Source organism: Equus quagga, chromosome 8 (genome assembly GCF_021613505.1).
Source record: "Equus quagga isolate Etosha38 chromosome 8, UCLA_HA_Equagga_1.0, whole genome shotgun sequence".
Lineage (NCBI taxonomy): Eukaryota > Metazoa > Chordata > Mammalia > Perissodactyla > Equidae > Equus > Equus quagga.
This window is the reverse complement of record NC_060274.1, coordinates 123,883,914-123,906,696: the sequence shown is the minus strand read 5'-3', so window position 1 is coordinate 123,906,696 and position 22,783 is coordinate 123,883,914. Positions and strand designations below refer to the sequence as shown.

At 37.1% G+C, this 22,783-nt stretch overlaps 1 protein-coding gene across 1 annotated transcript in view; it reads right to left on the bottom strand.

Annotated features, from left to right (window-relative positions):
- CNTNAP2 (contactin associated protein 2) overlaps positions 1 to 22,783 on the bottom strand; it is a 1,871,002-nt gene that overhangs the window by 1,054,068 nt on the left and 794,151 nt on the right. The window lies entirely within an intron of this gene.

Sequence of the window (22,783 nt, the reverse complement as noted above, 5' to 3'; positions counted from 1 at the left end):
GCCCCTCTGTGCTCTCCAGAGCCTAGCATCCGGCTAGACTCTTGGCTGGGAATCTCAGAATTCCCAAAACAGTGATCCATTGATAGGTGAAGTTAATGTGGTGACATTTCTTAGGATATTCAAACCTTGAGATGGGCTGTTCACGCCTATTTTAGGTACAGAAGAACTGATAGGCTGAATCACCCGATACTGGAGATGTCATCTCCCCCAACAACATGCTTGTTCTGCTTCTGCATTTATGCCTGCTTACATTTTTATTTGATTGTTTCAGATGAATCTAGTCCTGCTCAAAAGACTGTAATTTCCATGTGAAAAGAGACTATGTCATGTACTTAATTTCTGTCTCCAGTTGCAGCTAGGCACAGCAGACTTTCTTTAAAGCAGAAAACAAAGCACATGGAATCACAATAAGCAAAGAGCACAGTAAGGAACTAGTCTATGTCATTTCAGGTTAAAAGAGATTTTCAGGTAATTTGTTTACTGAGTTCACATTAATAAAACAAATGCTGGAAATGCAGACAAATCACAGGTCTTATTTAAAGCCAAAGGTATCTAGGTTCCTACAGACGTGCAGCTGTGACAGTAAATTGTTCTTCTGGAGCTGCTCTAATGCTGCATCTGGTTACTTAAACTTAAATTTCAAATGGCTAAACTTAAATAAAAGAAACAATTCAGTTTCTCAATCACACTACTCACATTTCAAGTGTTCTATAGCTACATAAGGCTGTGGCTCCTGTATTAGATGATGCAGATACAGAATATTGCCTCCCCCACAGAAAGTTCTATTGGACAGCCCTGCTCTAAATACTACAGAGAACAAGAGTATGCAAACTTTTAGATTTGCAACTAAAAAGTTTTCGGGTACTAGGTCTGTAATTATCAACATGGATGCAAGTTGTATATCATTTGTTCAAATCGCATGCTGCATCGAACTTTAATTTCATTATTCTTGTGATCTCTTCCTTTCCCTACAACTATTTGCACTCTCCCATCCCAGAAAGTCCTACCGTTTGCTCCCCATTGAACAGAATTCACTGGGACAAAAGAAAAACTACGTAGTTGGAGAATGTGTGGATGGCAGAATTCTGAGATGACCCCAGGATTCCCTGGGTCTGGTGCACATGACTGGATAAGTTCCTCTACTTGAGTGTGGGCAGGACCTGTGAAGGTGATGGATTCAGTCTTCTGATTAGGTCATGCTATATGGCAAAGTGAGGGGATTCTGAAGCTGTTAGTAAGGTCTTGCATGAGTCAGGGAGCCACTAGAGAAACAGAACAAGAAGGATACATGTGTATTAACAGATTTATTTCAAGGAATTGGCTTATGAGATATGGAGTCTGGCTAGTCAAGTCCGACATCTGTAGGATAATCCCTCAGGAAGAGTAGACTGGATTCTTGGGCAGAATACTGTCCACAGGCAGAATTTCTTCTTCCTCGGTTCTCCTCTAAGGCCTTCCAATTGATGAGATCAGGACCACCCAGATTATTGCAGATTATCTCCTTTACCTAAAGTCACTTTACTATGGAGGTTAATCACCTCTATAAAAACCTTTACAGCAACACCAGATTCATGTTTGATTAAACAAACTGAGGACCTGAAGCTAAGCCAAGTGGACACAAATAACTGACCATCACAGGTCCCTAATCAGCTGATTTTATGTTACCCAAAAAGGTGACCATCCTGAGGGGGCCTGATGTAAGCAGGTGAGGCCTTTAAAAGAGGGTCTAAAGATGAGAGAGTTGAGGCCATCGAGACTCTCCCTCTCCCGCTGTCCCAAACAAGCAAGCCACCATGGGCTCTACAGCTGGAAGGAAATGGTTTCTGCCAACAGTCCTTGAGCTTGGAAGAGAACCCCCAGTCTCAGAGGAGAACCCCACAGTGTAGGCTAACAGCTTGACTGCAGTGTTGTGAGACTTGGAGCAAAGGACTCAGTTAAGCCATACCCAGACACCTGATCCACGGGAATGGTAAAATAATAAATGTGTGCTGCTTTAAGCCACTTTTGTAGGAATTTGTTATGCAGCATAGGAAACTAACACAGAATGGAAAAGGAGAAGAACCTGAAGTGTAGTGAGGGCATTGGATGAGCTTGGCACTGAGCTGGGAAGACTTCACAACTGATCTAAAATATATGTTAATTAGCTTGTGTTGACTATTTCACAGTGTATACATATATCAAAACATGAAATTGTCTATCTTAAATATATACAATTTTAATTTGTCAATTATACCTCAGTAAAGATGAAAAAATATGTTACTTTAGGTTGCTAAATTAAAGATAATAATAAAATAAAATAATGTTGGTTTCAATTATTCTCTTTTTAGCAGTGAAGAATCTTTTTCTTTTTCTTTCATCTTGAAGGATGAGGAAGCTGAAGTTCAAAGACTAAGTAATTAATGTCACATCGACCTCAAAGTGACGTAGTACCTCTTAGATCTAAGATGTGTATTCTAGAGAGACCTTAGATTATCTCTTCTTTTGTGGACACATGAATTACGGAGGACGGACTAGTTTTTTGACTGTCACTGTTACATCATAAATATTGTAGCATAGGAACCAAAAAGAATTGTGATAAAATACCATTCTTTATAATAGTAACATGCAGTTATTGGCCTCCAGTATATCTGGTCTAATATGTGGTCTTCTAAATAAAAAAGGAAATAAGTGCTCACCATGGTTGATGTTAGGGAGAGTGAACCTATTTAATTATTTATTTCAATATTTTTCATCTTGACTACTCTCTCACTACTATGAGGTTATGCACTCTGCTCAAATTCAGTTTCTCAATGTGAAAAACTAGTGGGACTCTGTGAGAACACAGGTACTTATTAGTCTTTAATTGGGACTGATCACAGCAAGAAATTTTAGGAAACTCAGATTCTCCTATAATGTTTAAATAAAATTTATAAAACCCAATAGGTCAAAAAGTTTTACCAAACATATCTACAAGGCAAAAACAGTTCCAACATGATATACTGTTCAGTTTTAAAATAAGGGAAGCCCATCAATAAGGCGACTTCATTTGACCGCGAGCACTGAGAGGCAGCTACCTGCTGTGTCCTGCATCGTTCTCACCCTGGTTTTGGCATCTAAACGCAGATTTTTAAATCCTCTAATCTCTTGCTTTACTGGTAACAGCACTGAAGGGAATAACCTTAGAATTGTCAATGATCTGCTAAAAGTTAGTCTACTTTAGTTTGGTTTAAAGAATTGTTAAGGATCATTGAGAAGATTTTTTTTACTCGCCTCTACTCAAATGATAGGTCGATGTGGCCTTTATTGCCTTAGAATATTTGTACATCAAGCTCTAGCTGCAGATGTCGAAGTTTTGCTCTTAGAACTCTGAATTAACTTGTAATGTGCTCGCCTACAAAACTACCTTTCCCACCTTAATTTTGCCTTAGAATTTGGAAAGCAGATAGATATAAAAAAATAGATCATAATAGATTATGACCACTTTCTCCATTTTCTTGAAAACTCCTGACTTTAATATCCACTAAAATCTAAATGAAATCAGAAATGTATTTCTAATCATTTCCACCTTTAAAAAAATCAACTGAAAAATTAGTACCTGCTTTGTGCAAGGTATATTTTTGGTTGCTGAGAAGGATAGAAATGCTGTATAAGAAATGGTTCATGTCTTCAAGAAATTGATAGTATACTTGGAGAATACACTAATAGAGTATAATTAACTCCTCATGAACTTATATGATAAGGGGCAAAATGAACATAAAAATGATAGATAAAAGGGGAAAATTTATCCCTTGGCAGACTTGTAGGTTCAATTTTGTGTCTCCCATAAACCACCTAGTTTGCAAACAATAAAATTGCAGCCTCTCTGGATTTCTCTTATCTAGTGGTTAAACCAGAGTCGGTAAAGATCATCCTAAATTTTATATAAGATTTTGACTTCCTCAATTTCTTTAATAGTTGGAACTCATAGGCTCATACTTAGATCACATTGTCTTAGGTCATTTTGATATCATTCTTAAGCAATATATTTCTTGACTTAGAACACAAATTGCTCTTCAAGTGAAGAGTCAAATGCTTTCCATTTATTTAACAATCACTATGAACAAGACATTTTCTATTAAACTCTTTAATTAATACTCACAATATTAAAGAACAGAAATTCTCATATTCACCTTACAAATAGGAAATTGATTTCAGAAATAATCAATGACCTGTCCAGGGCTTCATAGTTAGTAAGAAACAGCTGGGGTTTGGACAAGACTCTAGATGAGAACAGGTTTCCTCTCCTTTTGTGCTTTTATTTTTTGTTGTTGTTGTTGTTTTGGTTTGGGGTTTTTTCTTTGAGGAAGACTAACCCTGAGCTAACATCTGCCGCCAATCCTCCTCTTTTTGCTGAGGGAGACTGGCCCTGAGCTAACATCCATGCCCATCTCCCTCTACTTTATATGTGGGACGCCTACCACCGCATGGCATGCCAAGCGGTGCCATGTCCGCACCCGGGATCCGACCCGGTGAACCCCGGCCGCCGAAGCTGAATGTGCGCACTTAATCACTGCGCCACCGGGCCGACCCCTCATTTTGTGCTTTTAAATTCAATCTCATCTACAAGCTTTTCTACAGGAAGCAGAAAGTAGAAGAAAAAATTACATAGGTCAGATTTACTTAATTACAGAGACATGCAAGGGTTCAGTATTTTATTTTCCATTTGGGCAGATCAAACATTTCCATAGGCTTACTTTACAAGGAATTTAGCTCTGGAAATTTTGCAGAATTGATGTGGGATTTTAAAGAGTTGTAGTTACAAACATTTTGGCTTTTTCTAGATTATAATAAATCAGTAAACGCAAAGATTATAATAATTTCTAAGAAAGGATTTGTTAGATACAGATACATTGAAGACAGAATAACTTTACATTCATTACAGATCGTTCTTCATTTTTTTTTATTTGGAGATATTTTGACATTTAATAGGCTCCTCTTTGATTAATTGGATATTTTTTAACTATTTATGGAAAAGTATACTATAAGCACTGCTGGCTGGAGATGGGTAAGAGGGTCGGGGAGGAGAGAAAGGTGGCACGTGTGCATTCAAGAGAATCCAAGCAACACTCACCTTCTGTGAAGAACGCCATGCAAAGCACAGGGAAAATGTCAAATCTATACAGAATGGTGTGGTCGGTCAGAGCATCCTTCCACATCATTTAGCAGTGGAGATGCTACCCTTTTAACAACAAATCTCCTCTTGTTATAAGGTGGAGAGGTTTTTATGGTGGAATACGGACTGCTCAGAAGCATGCTATGTGTGTGTGTCTGTGTGTGTATTATTTTTTCTTTTTCACAATGGGTGGAATAATTTTATCAACTATTTGTCCTGAGAATTCTGATATATCAATTTGGTTGACATTAGAATTTTAATAATCCTTTGTTAATGTTCACTCAATACATTATTACTAAAAAGCATCCAAAATTAAGAATGAAAATGACACATTAAATAACATGTTCATGGTAAGTCAGCATTTCAATATAAAGATTACTATTGCTACTTTTTTTTTTTTAGGAAGATTAGCCGTCAGCTAACATCCGCTGCCAATCCTCTTCTTTTTTGCTAGGGAAAATTGTCCCTGAGCTAACATCAGTGCCCATCTTTCTCTATTTTATATGTGGGACGCCTGCCACAGCATGGCTTGTTAAGTAATGGGTAGGTCTGCACCTGGGATCTGAACCGGGAACTCTGGGCCGCCGAAGTGGCGCCCTCAAACTTAACCACTACACAACCAGGACGGTCCCTAGTATTCTACTTTAACATGTCATTTCAAAAGACTTAAGTTCTATATTTTAAATCACTAAAGGACATTTGCTAAAGATTGAGGACAGTGTTACTAGCAAACATACATTTTGTATTAATTTTAACGTTTCCTTCTCTTTTTCTTTCCATCTCTCACGTTTCCCACTTTACATCTTTCTTTGTTGTCAGTTACTGTAATTCTTAGCCAAATTGCACACCCTTACTCTCCTATGCAGTTAAATGATCACACAAATAATCTGAGAAATTGAAATTGTGACTCGAGAAGAGTAATTTTCATAATAATTTTGATGGCACTGATTTACTGAGCTTAAGGTGTTCTGTGCAGATATTCCTGTTTTTAATTCCTTATGGTGAACTGAATATTAATGGTTAGATTTTTTTGCCTTCCTTTACTGATTCCCATATGAATTGATTCATTATTTCAAGGTAGCTTAAGCATGGGCTCAATATATCCCTTCATTATTTCATTGGGCATGCAACAATCCTTTTGTTTGCCAGAAAATCTGAGATTTTCATTGGCTCCTCACCCTTAACTAAGTGTCAATAAAATTCCTGTGTGTGCAAAGGAGCCCAATTGTATGCTATACCTGTGGTTGCATAATTATCCTTTAGTGTAAACTGTTGAGCAATTATTTATGTTTTACAAACTTTCTATATGTTTGATGGATAAAACAAGGATTCTTTCTTTCAAAAATATTTCAATAGTAGCTACTACATACAAGGCAGAATGCTTGGGCCCAACACCCACACACCGATTGAATTCTACTAGAAATGAAGATGTGCACGTTACTCTTGCTGTGATACAAGAGAGGAGGATTGGACTAAGTGCTGAAACAAGTCCAGTATACTTCTGCCACTAGTTCCTCATGGGTTGGTCTCAGAAAGAGCTATTTTATCTCTTTCAAGGAGGTTTTAGTTCCTCATCTGCAAACTTAGGGGCTGAACGAGATAATATCCAAGACGCCTGCCACCTCTAAATATTTTCTGTCTCCATGACTCCTGTTTCTGCGCTTCTTTAACATCAATCATTTCAGAGAACCTCTTCAGTAAGTCCTGGAAATTATGTTTTGATATGAAGGCAGCTCCTTCTAGAAAATGATTATGATTCTGTATGAGCATTAAAACCTTATTTTTGTTGCAAAATTAATGTGTAAGGCATGTTTTCTTATGAGGTTAAGAACAGATGCTGGATAATAAAATTTATCTAGAAGCTGAAAATATAAAAAAATAAACAGTTACTAAATAATCCAATGTGCTACCAAAAAAAACTAGGAAATGTGAACAACAGTGCCAATAATAATAACGGCTAATATTTATGAGTCAGCCATTGTGTTAAGCACTTTACATTTATTATCTCATTTAATCCCCATGACAAATCTATGGAGTAAGTATTATTACTCCCATTTTGAGGTGGCAGAAATGGGGATTTGGAAAGCTTAAGCAACCATCTCAAATCATCCATTAAATAAATGTGCCATTTAGTTTAGATAGAAACCCAAAGAGCCATCTCCTTTCCTTATATCATACTGCTTATCCAAAAGGATAATGTTACACTCCAAAATGTGGTGAACACAAACAATCCCTACACATGCTCACTGCGCTCAAAACTAAAGAGGGCAATTGTGAAGCAAAGCTCTGCAGATGGATTCGGAACAAGTCGATGACACACGAAATCACCCATGGCTCTGCGCAATCTTACACATACATGAAAACACAAATCATTTAATTTGAAAATTAACATTTTATAGGTTAAAGTAGAAACAAGGTGTCATTTTGCTCAAGATATGCTTTTTACCCTTACTGACCTAAAGAATATGCTTTTTTATATTGTTTTCTCATCATAAATAGTGTATTTATTCTTCAAATTACTAATCTAAGCATTCTATATAACATTCAGAGATAAATTTTGAAATATAAATCACAATAGTATAGAGATATTACACTTACATATCTCATTTCACATATCAGTTAAATATAGATTTAAGGTACTTTTTAGGGTAATATTAGTTTTATACATATCATAAAAAGAAGTTTTTGAATTACTATATCATTAGCATCTGAACAGTAGGTAAACTAGTTTCTTCATCTCGCTTTATATTTTCCTTCAAATACACTAACTGGTTGTCCTTTAGGATAATGTTTTATAGGTGGACCATGCAACAGCTTCCCAGTGGTTCAAGTGCCCAGGCATATCGGAAAAGCAACCGAGAGCCACTGAGTTTGGGAGAAGAGCGGGTGTGGTCAGGGGGCTGGTAAGTCTTAGGGCCAGTCTCTGGGAAAGATAAAGTATGCACACAACGACACTGAATAAGACTCTGTAATGGAATGATGCTGAGATCAACTAGGATTAAATTCTCCCAAAGAACATCAAGTTGGGAGCTTGAAATTAAAATCATTGATAAAGGGATGAGAACTTCCACACAATCTGAATTTGTACATTGGGACTCAAATCTTGTATACGTTTAAAAACTATATTGTGATTATAGTAATTTTTGAAAGTTAGCAATACAGTTTTAGGATATTAGTAGAGCATAAAGGTATGTAAGAGAAAATGAAAGTTATCCATGATACCATATATCAGAAATAAATATGGTTAATATTTTGATTTGGGTGGGGTTTTTTTGTATTTTGTATTTAAATTTCTTTTTGTTTTTACCAATTGGTAAGAGATACTGCTTTGTATAAATAGTCTTATATTCTGCTTTTCTTCACCTAATACTATATCATGGCCATTTTTTATTGTCATTAAAAATTCTTTAAGTTTTTTGTAATGGGTATACATCATAGTTTATTCAACCATTTTTTTTATCACAACTTCCAAAGAACTATTTTTAGGAAAAATTTTATTTTAGCTGTATTGTGCTCTAGTCAGACACAGAGAAATCCACGTTTTCCTTTCCCAGTTGTTCTTTGGGAAGCATTTGGGAATAGGCAATCAATAAGCAAACAAAGAAACAAATACCTAACTATTCTGGGTTTTACTCTCATTGGTTGAATGAGTAAATAAAAACCTCCTTAGTCCTTAGTTTTCTATTGGTAAAATGGAGACAATAACAGTTCCTAAGTTGTAGTAGTATTAAGAGCATTACATAAGGCACTTAGCACAGTATCTGACACATTGTTAATGCTCAGTAAATGCTGGATACTCTGATTATATAAATAGTGATAATAAATATTATTACTGTCCTCACTGTGGATCTGTTATGCTCTGGTTGGTACTGCCTTTAGGAAGTAATATGAAAGACCAGAAGTTAGACTGACAATGTTGGATATGCGGGTACGTTACTTTACTCCTTCAAACTTTGGTATTCCCATTTACAAAGTAGGAATAACATCACTTATTTAGCAGCATTGTGAGAACATCATAGATATAAGCCAGAAACAGTAAAGGGCAGCTATTTCTCAGCTTCTAGATCCAATATTCCCTAGCAAATAGAGTTCTGATTCAAACTAGTGAGACTTAACCTAAACAAATGGTAGTTCAGTTAACAAAATCACCCTCTTTTTTCCTTCATTGAAAAGCAAGCATGGAAATAGTAATTTACTAATTTTGAAATGTGATCCCAGTATATCATGGGAAATAAGATCACAGTCAAGAGCATTCCCATTCTTTACTTTCCCCCTAAAAGGGGGATCAAATTTCCTATATATATGTGTGTGTGTGTGTGTATATATATATATATATATATATATATATATAAATCAATTTCATGCTCAAGATTATTACAAACTAAGTGAATCATTTAAACCAGACTGAAGCTGCTTAGAGTTATCCAAATAGCTCTTTGATTTGGTCAGTTCAATTTAAAGCAATAAAACATCAGCCAAACCAATTTAATGGCATCGGTCACAAAAGAAATTGTTTGAAGCTCTATAAGAGTGTAATTCTATACTCTCTATATATTATGCCTCACTATGTACATCTCTGAATAAATATGATAAAGATGATACAGTGACTTTACCCTCAAAATCCAAAGAGCATTCACTTGCATCATATCATTCCATTTCTCATTATGGTCCTGAGAGGCAGAGAGGAGGAAGAAGGCATAGTATTTTATATGGACTGGAAAGATTTGACTTGGATTATGGAACATTCACCAGGTCATGCAGTGTTTTGTGGTGTTACATGATCAATGAGAGTGTTATTAAAAATGCAAAATCAAGCCCTCCTCCTTTCCTTAACTAGGAGGCATGCAGTCCTTTGAAAAGGAAGCTAAGAAGCAGGACAAAGCTTCATTTCACGTATTTATTTCCTCTCTTTTAGAGAAAAATCAGCTTTCATACTATACATTAAAGTCAATGTTTCTCAAATCGGAACTGAGTATGTGGAAACAATATGAATTTGCAGATTATTAGTAAAGCACATTCTATAATATTTCTATTGTTTTTAACTGTCTATTGGCAAACACACAATACAAAGGAACAACCATACAAATAATACTCAGCCTAAGGTATGTGGAGGATCCAGCCAATCTTATCTTGATCCCAAACTTAAACTCACATTAAAGAAAATGTAAACTTAGCCAAAGAAGAATATGGATTCAAATTGATCCTAGTTGAAAAGGTGATATAACTAACGGCAAAAGAATGATGAGTTGGCAATTAATCAAAATAAAACCACCTATATTTAAAAAATTTAGAAGAAATTTTGCATGATTCTCCAAAAATAGCACTGAAAAAATATATGAGAATTCAGGGAGTCCTTTTTCTTTGCAATATTTATGGTGATAAGGTGATCTGCTGGTGTTTCCATCTACAGTACATCTGTAGGAGATCTCTGTATGTGGACGCATTTTAATACCATGACTATCGATTTTACCAATATAAAGTCTATGGAAATCTCAGCAGGCACAGTATAACCCCCACACAGCAAGCACTGCCATATAGATTAAATGAAAACTGAATTGATTCTTACTAAGTGTCTGTTTTCTTTATTTCATAGTTCTTAACAATCTAACGAACCAATTACTAGGTGACAAGCACCATCTACACGTGGTTATCACCAGGGGACAATTTTGCAACCCTGGAGACATTTCTTAATGCCTGGAGTCAATTTTGGTTGTCATAACTGGAGCAGGCACGACGTACGACTAGCATCTAACGGGTAGAGGCCAGCGGTGCTGCCGAAGATTCTGCAAAGAGCAAGACAACCTCTTCCTCCCCAACTCCCAACAATGAATTATCTGGTCCAAAAAATCAACAGTGTCAAGGATGAGAAATCTTGGTTTATACCAATATTCACCTTGGCCAAAGTGTGAAATAGGATTTGTTTTAAAACATTTATTTATTCTCCTATTTTAGAAAGAATATATATATATATATATATATAAAGAAAAAATAGAGAATAAGAATAGAATGAGTGGCACAAATTGTAAAAGCAGAAGGAGATGACGTGATCTAGAGTCATTATGAAAGGTCACGTGAGAGACGTAGGAGGTTTGCCCACCGTGCTCAGCAGTTGCTGGACAAGGACAGAGTGAATCTACATTGTTTGGTCGACAGAAGAAAATAACTGTGTTTCCTTCTCCAGTCATGTTATGTTCTTGAATTCAGAGGACTTCATTTGCAACATGGTCTTATTTGAACTTGCGCCATGTTTTACCTTAAACATTGTTGGAGAAACCTCATCTAGAGAATGACGTAAATCACTCGCCCCTCAGATACGCTTCGGGGCCTCTCCTTGGGTTTTTTGTAATAATTACTCAATTTGCTTTTTGATCGTTAACTTTAGCATTTGTAAATATGCTTGAGTTTTGGCAAGGAAAAGTGTCCCAATAATAAATGGACACAACATACCTAAATTTGGTGTAGAGGCTGGCAGAGGGACTATTAAACCAATTGTGCCCAGGTTCAAGTAAAAACGAGAGTGAGGATGCTCAGCCATATTTTCATCTTGTCCTCTGCAACATAGAAAAACCTTGAAAAATGATTTGAGGGAAAGAATTGTCTTTTCTTTACAACCACAATGCCCTAGGAAAGAGGATTTTTCCACCCTTAATACTAAAACATTTACATTTCAACGTAAGTTTAAGAAGCCACTCGCCCATTCTCTAGATTCATTTTGTATGATACACAAATATGGCTGATATAGCAAGTTTAAAATAGTGCAAACCACTAAATAAACAACTGGTAAATAGTCAGTTGAAGGCAGAGAAGAAAGAACATTACATGAGATTTTGCATGTTGTTGATCTGACTAAGACTAGTAATTCATACAACGCATGTGGTGATACTAGGATCAGATGGTTAAATCAGATTTATACAAATAAAGGTCTTACCTCGAACCTAATTTTGTCAATAATTTCAGGAAACAAGCAATCAAGAGACTATGGTATAAGGCTCAATATTATGTATGCCTCGAAATCTGAGAAAAACCAGGAGGGTCTCAAGTGGCCCACCCCCAAGATCCCCTCAAAACAAACTCCTGTGGGATAAGGACCCCCAGCCAAAAGTCCCGCCCTATCTCAGGGACCTGGCATAGTTCCTGCTTATTCCTGACCATTCAGGTCATGAAATTTCTCCACTCAACTCCTCAATATTCACCTAGCTTATGAGTTATTTTCTCAGGAGTCACGATCATAAATCCAGAGAAGAGAAGTGTGTTTCCCATAAGCAACCTAAAACAGGGATATCTTGCTCAAAACATTCCATAGATAAGGACTTTGCTCCTAAAAAAGACAATTATTTGGGGTTCTTGGTATTACAGTTTTCAGAGAACTTACAAAGAGATTGGTCCCGGTCACCTGCCTTCCTTCTTCCCTAAAATCATTCTCCCAGTAAGTGGGAATGCGATGGAACACAGGACAGCCTCTTTAACTCAGCGTGAAAGGCTGAAAAGACTAATGTGACACTGTTTGGAGCATGAGAAAATATTACATATATATTCCATTTAGGATAGGAGTATAAAAAACATTGTGATAATTCTTTTCAAGTCTAGGGATGAAGGATCTGATCCTAGTCTAATAGGAGTAAAATTACTAAATGTTTTAAAATGACTGATTTCTAATTTTTAAGTGATATATCCAAGTAATTTGGGTTGCTGGAAATTTTAAAAGTCAGCATACTAATGATTATTTTATTATTTTGTTACTTTTAATTCACAAGGGTGATAACTGCCATCTTAAATATTTGCTCTTCTCTCTCTAGCTAAGCTAATTTAAATAGGTGATAATTAAGACTAACAACTCAAGAATAAAAGCTAATAAAAGAATCTCTTAGTATATCAGTGTTTTAAATTTTACTTCTTACCTTCCATTAAAGAGAGATTATAAGTGAAATGTTGATGGACTGTATAACCGTAACTTTCACTTTAATACTCTTTGCAATCACCTAACATATATAAAGATTAACATGTACGTAAAAAGTTAAACTATCTCAGGAGCTGAGATTCCTTGAGGAAATGCACTGACTGAGGCTGGTCAACTTTCTGCACCAAAAATGCAAAGAAAGCTTAAGTTGTGTTATTTGCAAGCTGTCCTTAAATGAGTGTATTACGAAGTTCAGTCCTTTAAATTTTCCTATTGGGCTTGTGGGATGTGCTATACTTTTGAGATATTTTTCTTGCTGAATATCTCCTTCTATATGTTCTTCGACTTCTGATGAAAGTAAAAGAAAAATGTTCGAGAGCAGGACTGCATTTGAACATCAAGAAGACAAAAGTCATGATTACAGAAAAACTACACAACAACTTTAATGCAGACCATGAAGACAATGAAATTGTTAAAGATCTTGTTTACTTGCTTCTGCCATCAATTTAAATGGAGACTGCGGGCAAGAAATCAAGGGAAGATGGAGACTTGGAAGACAGCAGTGAAAGAACTAGGAAAGAACATCAAATGTAAGGAGGAGTCATGAAAGTTAAGGCCAAGACTATAGACACCCTCATATTCTTGATTATTACGTACAGGTACGAAAGCTGGACAGCGAAGGAGGCTGATAGGAAAAAGAACCCTGATTCATTGGAAATATGGTGTGGGAGGAGAGCTCTGTGGATACCCTGGACCGCCAGAAAGACCAACAAGTGGGTCCTAGAGCAAATTAAGCCTGAGTTATCGCTGTAGGTAAAAATGAGAAAACTGAGGCTGTCCTAGTCTGGGCACATCAGGAGAAGGCAGGATTCCTTGGAAATGACAATAATGTTGGGAAAAGTAGAAGCCAGCAGGACGAGGAAAACCAAGTATGAGATGGACTGACTCCATACAAAAAGCCACAGGCATGAGTCTACAGAAGCTGAGTAGGGCTGTCGAGGGTAGGACATTGTGGACATCACTCATTCACAGGGTCACCAGGAGTCAAAGTCAACGCAACAGTACATAACTATAGACATGTTCTTAAAGTAAAAATTGTGGGCCGATTTTTATAATCATTAGAATCTACAAAATAATATTTTCTGTAGGCCATCACTATAATCATAAAAAGTCCTTGTGTATGGAGTGGAAGAAAAGAATTAAGTAGAGGAGAGAGGTATGGAACGTCAGAGAGGCAATGCTCTTAATTGTTATGCAGAATTTCTAGGTCTGCGATTAACTCACTTATCCAAGTCACATAGGCCGGTGGATTTCGGTTTCCTGATTAGTAAAACAAGGGATTGGGCTGGGAAGTCTCTTGGGAACTTTTTAGTTTTAAAGTTCTTGTAGAATATACATATGGCTCTTTGTATTAAGCAAAATACTTTATTTGTAATCTGTGCTGAGCATGGTTATTTTTCATTATTTTATTTTCTTCAACCAATTGTCATAACATATGCATGCTTTGTTTTAATATGTTTATTTTTCTTAGAAAATTACTCCAAGAAAAGAATTTTGGACTAATATTTACAATACAAAATATACTCTCTCTTATTCCACAACAGAAGTATACTGTTATTCCTAAATCAGAACTGCAAACACGGATATGATTACATGTTATTCTGTAGCCATAATTTTAGTTCGCTTTAAATCAAGATTGTTGATTTTATATGTGAACTTAACTTTGAAAATTCTTGAGAGTAAATTTAAATTTTGATTTTTTAGTAAGCAATACAATGTAAATCTAACTCTAAATCATTAACTTGCTAAATATTCCTCCAAAACATGATCTAGCTGCCATTTGTGACTATCTTGTACCTGAGTAGAAAGTTATCTTTGCCATTTTTTCTCATTGAACAGACTCAATAGTAACCATCTTCAAAGTAAAAGAATTACACCCGATGAATTTAATTAAATGCTGATAGCATGTATCTCTGTAGACATGAAAAATGAGAATGCAATTCTTTGTTTTTTACACTGTACATTCCCTTTCAATGCAAATGTCTCCCTCAAATGTCAATCCAGGAATGAGACCCACTGAGTATATACACTATATAAAATGATAATGCCTTATTATCTTTTAATATCTACACCTTTACATTTACATTGTTAAGGAAAGACCATGACACAAACGATCCAGTATATTTTCCACCATTTCAAAAATATCAGACAGCTGCAAGAATGATAAGTTGCCGCGTTATCACCACCAACGTGAGCCACAATTAGACACAGAGAAATAGTCTATCACGAAGTTTTCCAATTCCACGTTGAAATATCAACTACTTTTTAAATAAGTGAAGAATACTACAGAACTTGAATCTAAGTGTCATTTCTCTTAATGGCAAGAACATTTCTGGTTATAATATATCCAATTTATTTTTTTGTATCTAATTGCGTACAATTTAAGAACACAGCACGTCCTGCATACGTAATATACTAGCATGACAGTTTTAATTATCTCTTTACCATGTGTAACTTGGCTTGGATAGCTATTAAATCTATCTTTTATATTGATTTACTTTTTTTCACATTAATCTGGATATAGAGTTCAAATTAATTAGTAGGAATGTGATACTTTTTCCTCTGATGATAAGCAATTTATATATTTAATCCATGAAGCAGCCTCATAAATTGTGGTTTAAAGTAATCTTAAATAGAAATAACACAAGGTCTAGAAACATTTGAATTAGAAAAAGAAATACTGAGTTATTTGCTTTATATGCCTCTGTTGGAATATCTATTAATATATTCAGTTTAGCAATTATTTCAACGTTCTCTAGGCCCCCAGGGCACCATTGGATATGATGCAACTGAATCATGCCGTGTACCACCAATGAAAGAATCAAGACGGCATCAAATAGTCAATCAATTTTCATTGAGGGAATAAATTAGGTCTGTATCATTCTCATCTGACATTAGTTCAGTCCAGCAAACATTAATTGTGCACAGGGAGTCTGCTAATTAATTGAATACCAATGATGAGTAAGGTGACTTTGAATGCCCTCTCCCCCGAATATCTTACAGTCTGCCATAGATTGGATGTTTTGATAAATATTCCATTGGAAATATTCACATAGTGTAATGGGAACAAAAGAATAAAAAGATGTGCTTCATTCTGGAAATTCAGAGAAGTTTTCTCATCAAAAATTGCTTCTCAACCGAATCTTGGAAAATGAGACAGATTGGTTAGATAAAGAATGATGGAGAGGGCATGGCAGTCGCAGAGGACGTCTTGGATGAATGCTTGTTAAAGCGGGTCATGTATTGGGAAACAGGAATAGTTTGTTTCAGTGGAGTAGAAAGCACAACATGGAAATGATAGGATGTTAGACTGCAGAAGTAATAGGGAGGGTCCTACATTTCAAGCTAACATCTTGGACGTTATAGGCATCACAGCATTATTAAAGCGTTTGAAGCACAGATGTGATATGGCCAGATTTGCATTTTAGATTTAAAATTGGCAAAATTTGGGGCCAGTGGTTAAGTTCAGAGCACTCTGCTTCCACAGCCTGGGTTCAGTTCCCCAGGCACGAACCTACACCACTCATTGGCCATGCTGTGATGGTGACTCACACACAAAAAGTAGAGGAAGATTGGCACAGTTGTTAGCTCGGGGCAAATCGTCCTCAGCAAAAAATAAAATTAAATTAAATTAGCAAAATTCTTTGCAAACAGAATTCAACAAATGCTAATGGATTGATGAATCTGAGTCACAATATATTGATTCCCAATCAAACAATAACTCTTTTACCTCACGTGTGTGTGTGTGTGTGTGACGAACACAAAATACAAGTATCTGGGACTCTTTTATATTATGTAAATTAAACATCTAATTTAAATAGGAAAACACGGGTTGACTTCCAGAACTGTTTCTGATTTCTCTGCTCAGCTAAACTGATCTAAACAGAAATTCTTACTAATTTTAATGAATATATATTGTACTGGGTTGAATGATGTTCTCCAAACATTCACATCCACTCAGAAACTCAAAATGTGGCCTTATTAGGAAATAGGGTCTTTGCAGATGTAATTAATTACTTTAAGCTGAGGTCATACTGGATTAGGGTGCATCCTAAGTCCAGGGACTGGTGTCCTTATAAGGACATGTGAAGATACAGAGACACACACACACAGAGGGGAGAAGGCCATGTGAAGGCAGGGGTAGACATTGGAATGATGCAACCACAAGTCCAGGAATAGCAAGGATTGCCAGAAACCACCAGAAGCTCAGGCAGGGGCGTGAAACAGTTTCCTCCTCTGAGCCTCCAGAAGGAACCAACCCTGCTAACACCTTGGTTTCAGACTTCCATCCTCCAGAACTGAGAGAATAAATTCCTGTTGTCTTAAGCATCACAATTTGTGGTCATTTGTTAAGACAGCTCCAGGATGCTAATACATATACATGGCAGTATCTCTTGCCTAGGCAGCAAGAGAGCTATGAGACTTAGTCTGTGGCCCCTATAAGAGGATATTCTTGGAGGCTGGCCCAGTGGCATAGTGGTTAAGTTCGCGTGCTCTGTTTGGCAGCACTAGCTTCGCAGGTTTGGATCCCGGGCCTGGACCTATATACCACGCATCAAGGCATGCTGTGATGGCATCCCACATACAAAATAGAGGAAGACTGCAACAAATGTTAGCTCAGGGCCAATCTTCCTCACACACACACAAAAGAGGCTATTCTCATCAGCACAGCATGAAATGAACGAAACATTGTCCTCCCTCTATTAGTATTTGGCTTCTCCTGATATGTTTTTTTTTCCCCCAGCCTGGCACTTATTTTCCACCATGATTTGCATTGGGTAACATATCCAGACTTTATTAATTATTCATCCAAATTGAAGGCACGTGTGAAAATTACTTTAGTTGCATGTATCCTGGTTTCCCAAGATGCTTACCTTACCCTTATTAAGACTCTGGTTAAAAGATAATTCAGTATTTGTCATAAAATATGCTCACTACTTTAATCAATACACTGTGTTGGGCTTTTGCGAAATAAATGTGCGAGTATTGCAGCCATCAATGATTTTGAAAAATTATTAGACTGAGACTTCTCCCTTCTGCTTCATGCAGTCCCTTTGGTACAGAGTTAAGAAGATTAGCATCGCTGTTTGGGGAGACGGCTTACTGAGGCAAAAGACATGGGCTATAGCACTAAATTTTAAAAATAACAGCATGCACTTGTTCCAGCTAAACTTGAGGGAAAACCAAATGTAGAGGGAGCTGAATAATTTTAAGTGAGTTTAAATTCACTGGAATTGGAATTCATATTATCGTGAAGACAAGTCAGGAAACAAAAACAGGGGAAGCCCTAAGGCTCCAGAGCAGCGGCTTGGAACTAAACTTCTCCGCCTGGAACAGAGTGAACTTCCTGCTTTCAACCTTGAGAAGTACCTAATTTCTCAGACGACAAAGCAATCCTGGAAAAACTGCATCGAGGAAAGATCACAAACACAAGGGGAACCGCAGTCGGCCTGCACGCCGATAGAGGCAGTGCTCTTCCTGGAATTTCTCCCTCTCTAGTCCTTCCGGCAAATTCTGAAGCAAAAGGAGCACCTACAAGCCCATGCCCTAACCTGCAGGTTTAAGACAGATCTCAGATAAAGCCTCTAAGGGGTTTCTAGAAAGATGAGAGAATGCATTTCTCTCTCCCAGGAGCGATGCAAGCCCAGTTTCTCCTTGCTGGACCCTGGACTGCACAGTTTTGCTTGTCCTCAGAGGGCAAAATGGGAGAGGGTATCTGATCCCCATTTCCCTACTCAAGGATTCATGATTCCCTTTCTCCTGGAAAAATCAAACAAAGCCCTTGAGGCAATAGTCCATTAAGTTTAAGAAAAATAGAGGGCCATCTTCTAAGGGCGCACGCCAGCCTGAATTCCAGTATAGGAAACTTTAAATCAAAGGAACGTTGAGAAAGCTGTCCGTAACAAATGTTTTTAATATGTTTTCTCCCCTAAAACATGTATATTTTTCTCAGAAAGAGATAAATATAATTTGCATTCTTCAAAAATAGACAAATGAGAGATAATCTGGACATTGGTTAGAAAAATGGCCTGGTGAGGGATCTGGTTAGGTGCTAAATGACTAGTCATCAAATTTTCAACAGTAAAGACACCTTCCAGGATGATTAAATTGTTGTTTTCCAAACTGAAAAAAAAAAAATTAGAGACTACCATTTTAAAAATTAATGTCATAGATTGTTTAAATTATAAAAGGACATGGGAGAAAAATAAGCAGCAGCAGATGCTTCAGTTCTTCCAAGCGGCACCATCCAAGATGGCAGCCAGCAGTCGCACTACTTCAATTCAAATTCAAATAAATTAAAATTCAATTCAGTTAACAATTTAGTTCTTCAGCTTAGTGTCTTAGCTACACTGCAAGTGCTCAATAGCCACCTGTGACCAGTGGCTAGAGCAGGTCTAGAACTTTTATATCTTTGCATAAAGTTCTCTCGGAGTGGCTGGAAACAACAGAGATCTATTCTCTCACAGTTTAGGCAGCCGGAAGTCCTAAACCAGTCTCACAGCGCTGAAATCAACGTGTCGGTAGGACCCTACTTCTTCCAGAGGCTTCAGGGGAGAATCTGTCCCTTTTCTCTTCTAGCTTCTGGCGGCTGCCAACATTCCTTGGCTTATAGCCATATCACTCCAATATCTGCCTTTGCAGTCACACTGCCTCCATCTTCTCTGTGGAATCTTCCTCTGCCCACCTCTTATAAAGATGCACGTGATGGCACGCAGAGCCCACCTGGATAATGCAGGCTATTCCCCCATGTCAAGAACATTAAATTAATCACATCTGCAAACACTTTGCCTTATAAAGCAACATTTACAGGTTCCAGGAATTAGGACCTGATGGCTCTTAGGGCAATTATTCAATTTGCTACAACCTACTACAACGCTATTTTACAATTTCTGTTTTACTTTATGTTGCCAATTTATCACTACTCCACTGGCATGTATGGTTTAAATGTTACAGTTTCTCAAAGCAGATGATTTCCCCCCCCGAGGGGGTTAGACACTAGAAATGCAGCTTCCTGTTTGGTTTCAGGTATTTTTCCTTCCTGTATTGTGACTGCCAAAGCTCAGGCTTGATGGAAGAGCCCATGACAGCACCAACTCACAGCTTTACAAATCTACCTGCAATGATTACTGAGTTTGGTGTCATACTCTGAGCCACACTGAGTCAGAGGACTATGTGCCTTTTGGAAGTGGCTTTAGTCCTAAATTTACTGTGTCTTCTAAAGTAACTTCACTGACAGTGTTGGGTTTCAAATAATTATTTTTAAAGAAAGCCATCTCAAAAATAAGATAACTGTCTGGATATTGTAATGAGAATGAAAAAAAAGAGAATTGACTGTAAAAGTTACTAAACAATAGAAAAATAGATAAATAAAAGACAACCCCATAGAAATACGGGCAAGATTCTTGAACAAACCCTTCAAAAAGGAGGGTATATAAATACTAAGTGTAACCTCTTTAAAAATCAGGAAAATAATCGTTAAAGCTTAAATGAGATATAACGAACCCCCACCAGAATGGCTAAAGCTTTAAAAATAACACTAAATGTCCAAATTTGCGGAGCAATGGGAAGCCTAGTGCATTGCTTGGGAGAGTCTAAAGTGATACAATCACTTTAGGGAAATTTTTGTCATTATTGACAAAAGTTGAGCATACAGATATGCGAACTTGGTATTACTCCTTCCTAGGTCTATACGCATAAGAAATGTTCATAGTAATTCTATTGAAATGGCCAAAAACTGGAAACAACTAAAATGTTCATCAACATGAAACTAATAAAGAATTGTAGAGTATTCATATGATAGAAGAATACTACTAGTGAAAATGAACAAATACCTCAAATGACAACATGGGTAATTCTTACAAATATTACTTTGAACAAAAGAAGTGAGATGGAAAGTAATACATATTTTGTGATTCCATTTGTATGAAAAAAAAGAAAGAATAATCTATGGGGATAAAAATCAGGTGAATTTCTAACTTTAAGAAGTAGTAATAGCTGGGAAGGGGCCCAGTGGGTGCTTCTGAGGTGTCAATATGATTCTTTGTTGACCTGGTGGTGGTCACAGGGGTGTTCCTTTTGTTGAATTAAGGACTAGAAAACAGAAGAGCGGTGGTGGGCTCTGGTCTTGTACCAGATGGAGGTTTCCCTTTCAGCTCTATCATTTGGGCTGTGTGCCTCTGGGCAGATTTTAACTTTCACTGTTTTTATGATAATCTGTACTACCGGATTAATTGTCCCACTTTGTCCCTCGGACTGTTTTTATCTTATTCATTGTGGTATTACTAACATTTAGCATACTTCATGATCCATAAAAGGTGCTCAACAAATAATTGTTAATAAAAGAAATTGCATCATGGTTTCCATGAAGAATATTACATGTTTTTCATTTATGGAAAGCTGAACATGCTCCTTAGAAAATTTGTCAAGCTGACAAAAATACCACATTGTGTTTTGGCCTTCCTGTCACGATGCTGACAACTGGAATATGTGTGAACACAGGGTTCTGTGTCCGGGAAGACCCAGAACACATAGTAGAAAGGACCTGAATTTAGATTAGAGCTCATTTTAAACTTCTCTTGAAGAGTTAACATTTTCTCTTGAAGATCTAATTCTCCAGAAGAACTAAACCTCTCTATTCATTATATTTGCTATAAAAAAAGTGATGACCAATAAAATAAACTCCTGTAGAATTTTTTTCCTGAAGAAGATTCTTCCTGAGCTAACATCCGTGCCAATCTTCCTCTTTTTTTTTTTTTTAGTATGTGGGCAGCCAGCACAGCATAGCTGCTGACAGAGGGGTGCAGGTCCAAACACAGGAACCAAGCCTGGGCCACCCACTGGGAGTATGCTGAACTTAACCACTAGGCCACCAGGGCTGGCCCTATAGAATTTTTTTTTTTTTTTTTTGAGGAAGATTAGCCCTGAGCTAACTACTGCCAATCCTCCTCTTTTTGCTGAGGAAGACTGGCTCTGAGCTAACATCCATGCCCATCTTCCTCTACTCTATATGTGGGATGCCTACCACAGCATGGCATGCCAAAGAGTGCCCGGGATCTGAACTGGCGAACCCCAGGTGCCCGAGAAGCAGAACATGCGTGCACTTAACCACTGTGCCACTGGGCTGGGCCCCCTATAGAGTTTTTAAAATGAACTCCATGGCACCTTTGTAGTAACCAGCTCAGTTTTCACTTAATGTTGCCCATGAATTAATAAAATATGATTTTGTCTTTATAACTACTATTTTCACCAATCTCTGCAACTAAATTCAAACAGAGATGAAAGATTTATGTATTTCTTATTACAAACTACCAAAAGTCTGATTAAGTTTAAAAAGCTTGTCAATAGGGCATTTGCCATTTCCTGGTTATAGCGAGCTTTTATTTTCATGGGTCTCTAGGAAGGGGTGGGGGAGTCTAACAGGAGACTGCTTGTGTGAAGCTGAGATCCCAGTTTCCTGCCCTGTCCATAGCCAGCATCCCTCCGCCCCCAGCCAATGGGAGGAGCAGGAAGAAAAATTTCCTGGGAGGAGGGGAACATATTTTACCAGAGAATTCACATTCTAACACAGGCTTTCACAAATAACATGTTTGCAGATTGAATCTATACTACCTAGGGGCCTCAAAAAACCTCAAGCAAACTTTAAAGTAATTCTGGGTTGGTACTGCCTTCATAGAAGCAACTAAGCAAGGATAAAT